We start from the raw sequence: 11,605 nt of genomic DNA, 5'->3' as shown, positions 1-11,605 counted from the left end.
AGCCTCCATGGGGATTTCTCAAAGAGGTCGTGGAGCCATTTAACTTTCTTACCGCGCGGTTTTCCTTGGAATATCTGTTCAGCATGTCAAGGAAAACTATGACGAACACTCTTATTGAAAGTTTATTCCCGGTGGCTGTTTATCGCCAGCCTTACTTAGGCCACCAGAAAAGCAATGTTTTAAAACGCGTAATGAGCATGTGTATCCCGCCAAATGCAAAAACATTTTTCTTCAAGCTTCATTCTTCCACACTCCCAGTTAAGACATGGCTGCGCGAAAAAGGAATGTCTATTCCTTGGTCGGACAATTGTCGCCTGTGTAATCAACCAGAGACAATTGATCATTGTTTTGTGTTGTGCCGGGACGCTGTGTTCTTCTGGGACGTTTTGCAGCGGACACTAAAAAAGGACATCGACATCACCCCGTACACCATTCGCTTCCTGCCATTTGAAGAAGTTAATCGGGTGCCATATGACGTTTTCGTTCTCCTAGGATTGTTTAGCTTGTGGAAGTGCCGTATGACTGATCCGCATGCGGAACCCCCTAGGCCGACCAAGTGCATTTTTCGGGAACAGGTGGCGTTGGTGCGGAGCGTTTATGCTGCGCAGAGTGATCCACCAGAGTGGCTGCCTCTTTTGGATGCGTGCGTTTGCTTGCCTGAGTTTTGATCTTTGTTCGACTGTCTGTTAGTGCTTAAATTGTGTGTTAAGTGTCTCGTCTTTTAAAGTTTTCTAACATTTCCATGCATTAAAAAAAAAAAAAAAGTCGCGTCCGTGGCTTAGTCGGTAGAGCGTCGCGCTGCAGCCGCAAAGTCCGCAGATCGAAACCTGGCGCCGGAGGCTGTTTTTTTTTATATAGTGTAGTGACCTGGCTGGCGCGCCGAGAGAGGGTGTTGCGAGCTGGAGAGTAGTAAAGGGGCTTTAGGAGAGTAGGCGAGGGGGGAGAGGAGGCGCTATGCGAGCGCGACAATTCAGGCTCGCTTAAGAAGTGCATTCGCACTTATTCCTGGCCAATCTCCCACGTGGGTATGTGCCATGTCAGCGGCCAGGCAGCGCGCGCCCATCTCCCCCCGTTGCTAAGGAAGACGAAAAGCGCGCGCACCCGCAGCTGTTGCTATGCGGACGGCGGAAGGTTCGGGGTCGCTTATAAAGTGCATTCGCACTTAAAAGCACCAAAACGTGGATATTGCTCTATACTTTTATTTACTCTGCCTTTCACAACCAAACGTGTCATCAATGCGAAGGAAGTGAGTTCCGTGGTCAGTTTTTGAGAATACTACACTGGACATGTTCCGTTTTTTACAGATACAAATAACAACATATTTCTCAGGGAAAACTGTTGAGGTGAGCACTTAATCCCTTGGCAAGAAACTGCAGCCCTCAACCTTGTCTTGGAAGCAGAAACAGTAATAAAGCAGATGACACGTTCAGAAAGGCAGGCCGGTGCCTCACACTGTCCCATTCGCCCAGCGATCATCTTTTCTGCTTGTGCTGTAGTGTGGTTTTTTTGAGATATGCTTTTTTTCGAAGGTGCACTTGTACTGACTGCCCAACTCGCTACATTACTTCGACTGCTACTCGTTCCGGAGGGGAGTACTGCTGCGGATGAATTAAAGAGCGTCTACCCAAAAAAGTCCCATCTCATGCTCCGTGCGTCAAATTTCACCTTCATTTTGTAACAGCATAATCTGTTATAAGATTCCGCAATGTTAGCACACGGAACGATAGCCGGTGGTTAGGCTGCACATGACATACTGATTGTAATGCACACATCCGGTATAGCTATCGCAAAAGGAATTGCAGTGGTCAGAGAAATATTGCAGTGACTGAGCGTTACCCTAAAGATTACTTTTAACAAAAGTGTGGCTAACACATTCGATAAACTGACAGCTAAAACATTATTTAACGTGGCCAAATAGTCTAATTCATTGGCAGTATTTGTGTGCCTGGTGTACGATTTTTCTGTTTTGTTGCAGATATATAAAAAAAGTGCGCCATTGGTATTAAGCGTTGGTGTTTGAACGCGCCAGTACGCAGGCCTATATTTAAGGCTTCAAGGTTATCATGGTGGGCGATTCAATAGCGACGATTGCGATTACAACAAAATTGGAAAGGGCAGAAAATATATCCCACCATCATATCTCTTGGCGGTGGCTTTATGAATAGTCGCTAGCACAACATAAAGTCTGGGGGAGAAAGTAGGTGGTAAATCGTCACCACTTCGTCTGTTTTTCTAATATCTCGTGATTGTTTAAAGCTTGCTTTGGAACTGCGCCATGGCCCTTGGGGGGACAGCAGCATTTTGATTTTTTTTAGTACTTCGTTTTGACTGTCATTTTAAACACTTCAATGGTTTTTTTTCTAATTTCAGCGATAATTCAACTGATCGAACCGGTTCGCAAACCGGTTCAAGCTCCCAAACGGGTTCGCGAACCAGTTCGGTACGTGATTTTGTCGAACCGGAACTGAACCGGAACGAAATGATTTCACCTGAACCAGAAGCGTAACCGAACCCGTATTTTTTTCGGTTCGGCCCACTGATATATATATATATATATATATATATATATATTTATATATATATATATATATATATATATATATATATATATATATATATATATATATATATATATATATATATATATATATATATATATATATATATATATATATATATATATATATATCAGTCCGAGTGGCGCTCGCTACCGCCCCCAAGTGCTAGAAACAAAAAATACCTTAACATAAACACCTGAGAAAGTGATGGGGAAACAGCCCCGCCGGTAGCGTAATGGTCATCCCACCAGACTGGAATTCTGGAGGTCGTGGGTTCGGATCCTACCCGGCGGGCATTTTTTCACCACTTTCTTTCTGACTCAAAAAATTCTTCATCTGTTTCTATGACCTACCACATCCCATCTTTGCATTCCGAGATTTTCTTGACTGCCAACCCCTATTCTGTCTTAATTCACCGAACCCCTCATTCCTATTTTCTGATTCGCTACATGCATAGCGAGGGCCTCTGTTTTGGCAGTCTTGGTGCCCAAGGTAGCTTAAGAGGGTTCAACGCTGGTCGACCACTCCGACATGTCGTAGACACTCAAGTCACGGCAAGGGGGTTAAAAAAAATTCCCCCGCATTCCCCCGAAGGGGAGTATGAGGAAGTGCGAAGCACGGGGTGATGCTATGAGGGGGAGTTTGCTGAAGTTTGGTGGCATTTTGCCCGTTAGTTACATTAACACCCCCTTGTGATCACGTTCGGCTTAACACGCCTCGTTTGTCCCTCTGCGGAAATCTTGGTGAATTAACGTGTATGTTCGAGAGGAGGAGCGCACCGCAGCTGCGAAGCGCCGACCGGAGTGAAGGGAGAGGAGGCGCAGTCACGTGAGAGAATGCAGAACTAGCGGGTTTGTAGTATCACGTGTATACCACGCAGTTATCAAGCCGCTATAACGCCGCTGAGTCGCCAACGCACGCCGCTGACGACGTAGTTTAAATGCGTTAAAGATATAAGGCGCGTTACTAACACTGATATCAACGTCGCGTCCGTGGCTTAGTCGGTAGAACGTCACGCTGCGGCCGCAAAGTCCGCAGATCGAAACCTGGCGCCGGATGCTGTTTTCTTTTTTATATAGTGTAGTGGCCTGGCTGGCGCGCCGAGAGAGGGTGTTGCGAGCTGGAGAGTAGTAAAGGGGCTTTAGGAGAGTAGACGAGGGGGGAGAGGAGGCGCTATGCGAGCGCGACGATTCAGGCTCGCTTAAGAAGTGCATTCGCACTTATTCCTGGCCAATCTCCCACGTGGGTATGTGCCATGTCAGCGGCCAGGCAGCGCGCGCCCATCTCCCCCCGTTGCTAAGGAAGACGAAAAGCGCGCTCCCGCGGCTGTTGCTATGGGGACGGCGGAAGGTTCGGGGTCGCTTATAAAGTGCATTCGCACTAAAAAAAGCTACCCTTAACCCCGAGTAGTCGTAGTTGCGCTGGCTACCACTCCCAAGTGCAGGAAACAAAAAAATACCTTAACATAAATACCCGAGAAAGTGGTGAGGAAACAGCCCCGCCGGAAGCGTAGTGGTCATCGCACCAGACCGGTATCCTGGTGGTCGTGGGTTCGGATCCCACCCGGCGGGCATTTTTTCACCACAAATTCGTCATCTGTTTCTATGACCCCAAGCATTGCCCCCTTTCCTTTCCGAGGTTTTTTTTGACTGCCAACCCATATCCTATATATATATATATATATATATATATATATATATATATATATATATATATATATATATATATATATATATATATATATATATATATATATTTATATATATATTTATATATATATGTCGAGATTTAGATGCACGTTAACGATCTCCAGGTGGTCAAAATTAATCCGGAGCGCTCCACTATGGCACACCTCAAAAGCCCGGGTGTAGACTTTGGCGCGTCAAACCCCATGACCTGGATCTGATTTTGATTTCGAGTGAATGCATCGTTGGCCTCATTTTGATTACTGACTGAATTATATATGTTCATGACCTGTGTATGCAGTCACGCAAATAATGCATGTGCAAGTCACGACGATCCCTCCCTAAGAAATGTAAATTAGGTCAGCTTCATTTTCCATGAGTCGTTAGGATTGCTTATACTGGAAAGAGTAGCAATACTGAACCACAGTACACGCACGTGCATCTTACAAGCCGCGGATAAAAAACGCCCCTGAAGGGGTGATTGAAGACTTCAGCCTTTTTCAGGCTCAAAATGGCATGCAAAGCAATTAAACGCGTGGTGAACATACAGCAACATTTGCCTTCTCTGAGCATACGCTATGCCTTACATGGAGAACGATGCTTAGTAGGCGTAGGCTGTGTCCTCCTCTTTAAATAAAGTATAGTTATTGCTGTGGGTATATTTAAATTTATTTTGTGTTTACATGGTGTTCACAGTCAGAATTAAAAGAAACAAGAAATAAAAAAAATTGGTTACCATTCCGCCCTGAGAAAGTGGATGTCCAGCAAAACTGTTGTAAACCACTACAAATGGTGATGGAGATGTGTTCGAAATATTTCTCGTCGTCTCGGCGGGCTTTTTGTTTGCGCTCGGCTAGTGTCACTCAATGAGAGTGCAGTGTACCGGCGCTGTTTTCTCCTATTGTTCCGAGCCGCCACCATGATTATTGGTAAGTTCACATTACGTGATATTTGTTCACACTTCGACGGCTCATGGACGCCGCCATTTTGTTGTTTATGCTTTTTAGTCGGTAAACTACGGTAGCTTTAGCTTGTCCTCCCTGCTCTATGGCTCCACGCGACTGATGTCGTTCCGAATGCGAATCAGAGATAACGCGCGTAAAAGCATTTCATAAGCAGACGTGCGTCCAAAGATGGCGCAAATTCTAGGTCTTGCATCGCCTGACGCATGAGCTCGGGTCTTGGGCAAAAAAATTCCCCGCATTTCCCCGAGGGGAAGAATGTGAAAGTGCGAATGCACGAGTTGAATTTGCGCGGTTCGGTAATGTTCGCGAAAGAGAGATCACACACACACACACAACTACAAAGAAAGAAAGATGCATTTATTCACAGACACCTATTTGTGCTGTCGTTGTACTTGATTGCTAGAGCGGATCTCAGCTTTGAAATTTCGTGTCAGTACTCCTTTAAGCGGGTGCATTAGCCCTTCTCACGCCAGATTCCTGACCAATCCGCCACGTGGGTGTGTGCCATGTCAGTAGGAACAACAACAAGAATGAGTCATGGGGACGCGGCCAGGCAGCGCGCGCCCATCTCCCCCCGTTGCTAGGGAAGACGAGGAGTGCGCGCACCCGCAGCTATTGCTATGCGGACTACGGCGGCGGACGATTCAGGCTCGCTTAACAAGTGCATTCGCAATTAAAACTGGTCTATTTAGTCACACTAGTCCTTCCTAGCCTTGAAAGATAATGTCGAAACATAATCTTTACCAGGAACACATGGTGGTTGGGTCTCAGTGTTCACAGGCGCCTTATCATCCATAACGCGGTTTCGATGCTTGTTTTGCGGTTTCCTTAAACAAACTCTGAGCTCTATGCTGCATGCCTGATTAACCTGACACATGCGCTCGGTGTCTTAGGTCTTGGTGCCTTGGCGTATTTTGCCCACGGAGATCGTTTTTGCCCTGGCCGATGCAACCATTAGGAGTAGAGGTATACAGCTTTGCTGTAAAATACGGATGACATAGCCACAGCTGGTGCTTATAATGGGCTTAGCCTCTTATGGTAAGAATTTGAAGAAATAAATGGAGAGTAATAAAATAACCCGTCTGCGTCAACGCCAGCAGTGATGGAGTAAGCTTATAGTCAGAATAAAATTTTAACTGAAAAGGTGCAGACCACTGTAAAGAAACCTCAACAGGTGATGTCACTTTAAGGTGTAGGGGGGGGGGGGGAGGATCCACATTGCTGTGGAGGCGGGCTCTGCACCCCCCCCCCCCCCCGCCCACCTTCTTTGAGAAACATCGAAGGTGGCTCGGGCCTCGAGCCACCCCGTAGTCGGCGCCTATGCGTACCTGTTTGCCAAGCGTTTTCGCAGTCTCGCTTCAAATTCATTTTTGCGTAATGGTAGGCAGACATCACTAGCAGCGTCTAGAAACACATCAAATACAAAAATTAGCCGAAGCGGTCGTGTGCGCCCTAGAATGAAACAAAGCTCTGTCGCATTTGAAACAAAAAAAAATCCGTTCAATCTCGTTGTAATCAACATACAGAAAAATCACAGAGACGTCACCGCCATGGCCCGTACGTGTAGCGCGGAATTATGAGCACCTCACCGGTGGTCACTCTTGTCTCATCGGTCACTTTTGTCGCTGCAGAATGGCAAAGTGCGAACGGGCTTAATGACGTTCTCAGCCTCTGCTGCGACACACGATAAAATTTGTACACAAGGCTCATTTCCATAGCATTCGCGCACTACAGGAGGAAAGAACCCTTACTGGCAAACTAGCGCTGCATTTCATAGCTACAGCCAGAGTATAAGGGTTTTCACCAGCATGCAGCGTGCGCGTCCGGGCATAAGTACTCCTGCATAACAGAATGGCCTCTAGGGGGGTATCTCCCCCAGCTTGCATGCCCGTCTGCAGGTGCGTTGGATTGCCACAGTTTGGGACGTTTTCAGTGATTTTTCCCGTTTCTAACGTGTCCTCACAATCTACCAAAAGCTTCAAAATAGGTTGTCAAGCACGGGTCACCAGGTACCGAGCATAATAAAGTTACATCAACACGTTACGGTAAATGTGTGCAGATAGGAGTGGATAGACTTTATGTAGACGAGCTTCAGGCGCTGATGGTTGGACGGCCGCCCAGCGGGGGGCCTCCTCTAGTCCGGGGAGCCCTGATCCGCGCTGGCTGCCCTAGCCCTCTCCACCAGGCTAAGCTGGACTGAGAGGTCGTGGCCAGCTGGCCCGCCCACTGCTCGTGCGTTGGGTGAGAATTTGGGGTAAGGGATGGGGTTTTCTGACACTCCCATACCATGTGGTACAGAGATAGGAAAGAAAAATTTCTGCCCGGCCGCAATCTTTGCAGGGCAGGAAATAAGCGCCTTGTTTGAGACGCCCAGTTTAAAATGGCGAGGAAAATAGATAAGCACTGGTTATAATGATGTCTCTCGCTTTAATCTGAGTGTTTTGTGGTCTACACTCCGGTGTATAACCTGCAAATCCTTCCCCGTTTAGCTAAATATCGCTTATAACGAATCCTTCTCTCTGTACTGGCAAGATCGTTGTAAGGAGGGTTCTCTGTACATTAAAAATTACGCCCACCTCCCCTCGCGGGAACCCTGGTGTGATGCGATGCTGAGGGGGGTTCAAGAGCAAGCGGAGAGCAATCGTCGGCCGAAAGGCCACTGGAGAGCGGCACACCGGTTATATGCGCAGCGCGCCCAAAGGAAAGGAGACCGCGAAGAGAGTGCCGCGGCTATGACGCAACACAATCCAACACAATCCACTTTAATCCAATCCAATCCAAACCCAATCCAAGCCAATCCAAGCCAAGCCAAGCCAATCCAATCGAATCCAATCCAATGCCCCTCGCGAGAGTGTTCGCTATCGGACAGGAGAGGGGGAGAGTGGCTGCGGACAACAACAATGGACGCACGCGGACAAAACGGACGCGCGCAGGAAGGACAGGGCCGCCGACAAGAGATGCTCTGAGCGTCGCATCTAATAGCCAGTTCAGCTCCCATTGACTGCTAAAACACATTAGTAGCCTTGTTTCCAAGAACGCGCTAACGTGAATATGATGTTGGCTATACAAATGATATGGAAAAGCACCTGCAGGTATGGGACAAATTACGATTGTTGCAGCAGGTCACAGGCAGCGATAGTTATATTTAAGCTAGACTTTGAGAGGATATACATGAAATCAGCCTTAGGCTGGGAATAAATAAGCTGATGAGGATAGTAATTATGATTAAGGGAAGAAGGTGAAGCCTGCATGAACTGAAGAGCGCTGGCTCAGAGCAATGTTTCATCGGCAGTAGAGAAAAGATGGTAATTGTTGCGACTGTATGCACCTGCAGATCGCCAGAAATACAAAGTAAGAAGGAGCTGAAGACCTTTAAATCTGTTCAGTAGTGCAGTTAGGAAAACACTACGAGAGCCGAGACTAGTACAGGGCTGGACGTAAATACAAACACTTTCTTTTTTCAGCCTGCTGCAGTGATGAGGCAAAAACTGTATAACTGACCATAGTAGCGTAGGAAGAAAAGCGGCTCGAGCTCAGCTACACAGAATAAGCGGCAGACGCTCTAGTCTGCAAATGTTTGATTTCCATATAACCAAAGCGGTGCACCTCAGCCAACGTAAAACAACTGGGTGACAAATGATTAAGCTTCGCCGTCGGCAGTGAAAACTGATATCCGAGCAGGAGTAGGCGCTGGGGTACACGGCTCCGCATCTATTTCACACGTGTTGCTTCCGGTGGACAAGCGGAGGCCCCAAAGGCAGAACACATGGACGACACGTGATTACCGCAGTGACTCAGTCGTGATTATAATCTTTCCGGCATTTCACATGGCTCGCATGCGTCGTGATTCTATCCACGAATCAAGATTTTCGCGTCCTTCAACTGTCACCGCCATTTTTTCTGATACAAGCAGACTAACACTTTCGCATTAGAAATGAAACAAGCTTGCGTCCATGGCAAATTTGGACGGAAGTATCCGGCGTTTTAAACGGACTCTGCAACACTTCCGATAAAGGGTTTCACCCTTCTTTTCGCGTTTTCAAGCACTGTGAAAGCTATAGTTGTCGCCATAGTTGCTCGCGGGGGTCGCGTGTGGTGATTCAGGTACGTTTGGCGATGTTCTGAATAACCACCGTCAACCAGTTTTCGTTCAGCCGTTACTGACAGCCAATATGCACATTCAACGCTCCGCACCTTACCCAGTGGCAGCGAATGAAATTTGCGCTCTGTTCAAAAAAAATAAATGGCGTGTTTTCCAGAGAAATCAAGTACGAGTAAAAACACAGAAATGACCGCGTGAGAAGGTGAACGCCGAAAGTGTAACGTTTTAAGTGATGAAAAACGCAGGCAAAGAAAGATAGTAAAGACACAAAAGAAAGATGTTCTTACAACACTAAGAAGAATGAATGTACGCATACTACACGCCTAACTGGGTAGCAAAGTAGCACAATATGATCAAAAGACTTTCCTAACAAGCTGCTGAAGGTATGTCAAGCATATGCCGCATTTACGGCTTTATTCTTATGAAGAAAGGTTCAAACAAAATTCTAAGACAGACGCTAGAGAGGCGAATAGCGGCCGGTGTTGCATACGGGAAGGCCGACCCGAGTCGAGCTCCGCCGCCTCCGACATACGTTTGGTAGCGTGGTATGAAGCGAGCGGCCGGCCGCTGTTGCAGCCGAAGTCCAGAAGCCGAATGCTAACGTAACTGTTTACTTCATAGCGAAAGATGAGCCGAAGCCAAAGGACAACGCCTCAACAGGCGAGGTAACAGTACAGGAATCGAGCAGAGTGACATCATTGATTCGCTGCTCAAACTGGAAGGAGTTATAGCGCTTGAGGGGCTCGTATTTATACCCAAAAGCGCCAATGGTCAAAACAGCGTTCCCTCTAGATTGTGCGCACGCCACGAACGTCACAGACACACACCACACTCTTTCCCGAGTTCGTCAGCAGTCGATAGTTGCGGCGCACGCTGAGTCCGAGAGAGGGGAGAGAGGAGGACTCTGCTGCGGACGCGGGGCTTCCGTGTCCTTGGGGCGCGTTGACGCCTGCCTTGCCGGCAACCGCCGAAGCTTTGAAACGAGCCGAAAGATAGGCGCGAGGTACCCCGGCTTGTCGAAACGTGATAGACATGAGTCACCGACACGGGGGGCCGGAATGAAGGGCGCACGTAGTGGAGGCTTCGCCGCACAGCCAAGGAGTGTTGAGACAAAGCCCCACGGCGGGCTCAATCGTAACACCGGGAATGGAGCGTTGCTCAGACAATAACATCCCTCGTAGATCATTTGCTCCGGTCTGCGAGATGAGTTTAGGCACACAGTGGTTGTTCTTATGTAACCTTATCGGCTGGGGGACATAAGCCAATAAACGTTTATTGCTGCTTCGACTGAGGACGAGGTCAGTAACGATGAAATTTAAACATATTAAAGTCGAAGAGTGAAAGCAACGGGTGAAGGTGTCTGTGCTGTCCGACATAGGCCTGTACAGGCATCAAAAAATTTTCATCCTTCTTTCTTCTCGTGCCAGCCTTCTTTCATTAGTGGAAACAAAATCATTAAACCTGGGAATTACCGCACGCCTAGTGAATTAACCACATTGATACGTATGAACACAACGTGTACAACCTGACAAATGGAGAACGGGACAGCCACACACAACCTTAACCAGGTGTAGGTTTTGGCGAGCTTGTAATCCGTGCTAAATGTTCACTGCGCAAAAAAGAGACGAAGACTAGAGAAAGATGCCCGATACAATGACCATTGTGTCGCGTATCGTTATGTGGTCATCGCTGAATTTTTGCGCCCAGAATCTTTAGCCCACTAAACCGGAACAGCACTGTCTGTGTTTTATATTTGCTTCTTTTTTCCCCTTTGTACGCTCTTTTTAAATACGGAATAATGGCGAACCAACTAGCTCAACATTCAACGTTCGTTGAATGTTGAATCCGGGTGGCCCGCAATAATCGAAGCCAACGACTATGGCCAGCACTACTGCCTAGAGGGCTGAGACCGAAATTGCAGTCTTGACTGTCGAAACACTTCAACATGAAATAGATTGCTCTCGTATAAATGAGAAATTATCTGAGCACGTTATGCCAATTATTGCAATTTTAGAAGGCCATTTCAAACGATGTAGCTACAAAAATCTTGCCTTCTCCGAGGAGCATGGTGTTAATTGTGCAAAAACGTTTGCGGAGTTTCATGCTAGACTGGTCGATTTTATACTAAAATTACGAAACATATTGAAACCGTCATACGGTGTAGGTTCCGACACAACATATTTCATGGTGGGAACATCAGAAGACATTCATTGTGGCCCTGCAAGGGTAACATGCCTCTCAGATGTACACAGATATGGGGCTACACCAAACCTAAAAAAGACACAACAGTTTAAT

At 47.1% G+C, this 11,605-nt stretch overlaps 1 non-coding gene across 1 annotated transcript; it reads left to right on the top strand.

Moving 5' to 3' along the window:
- Nucleotides 1-2,779: 2,779 nt before the first annotated feature.
- Nucleotides 2,780-2,852, top strand: Trnas-gga (transfer RNA serine (anticodon GGA)). The gene has a single exon. It is a non-coding gene; the product is annotated as a tRNA-Ser (tRNA).
- The last annotated feature ends 8,753 nt before the right edge of the window (nt 2,853-11,605 follow it).

Source organism: Haemaphysalis longicornis, unplaced genomic scaffold, assembly GCF_048455015.1.
Source record: "Haemaphysalis longicornis isolate Haplotype H1 unplaced genomic scaffold, Haemaphysalis longicornis Haplotype H1 scaffold_3, whole genome shotgun sequence".
Taxonomy (NCBI): Eukaryota; Metazoa; Arthropoda; class Arachnida; order Ixodida; family Ixodidae; genus Haemaphysalis; species Haemaphysalis longicornis.
The sequence above is the reverse complement of the archived record's forward strand: the minus strand, read 5'-3'. Positions and strand labels throughout refer to the sequence as shown.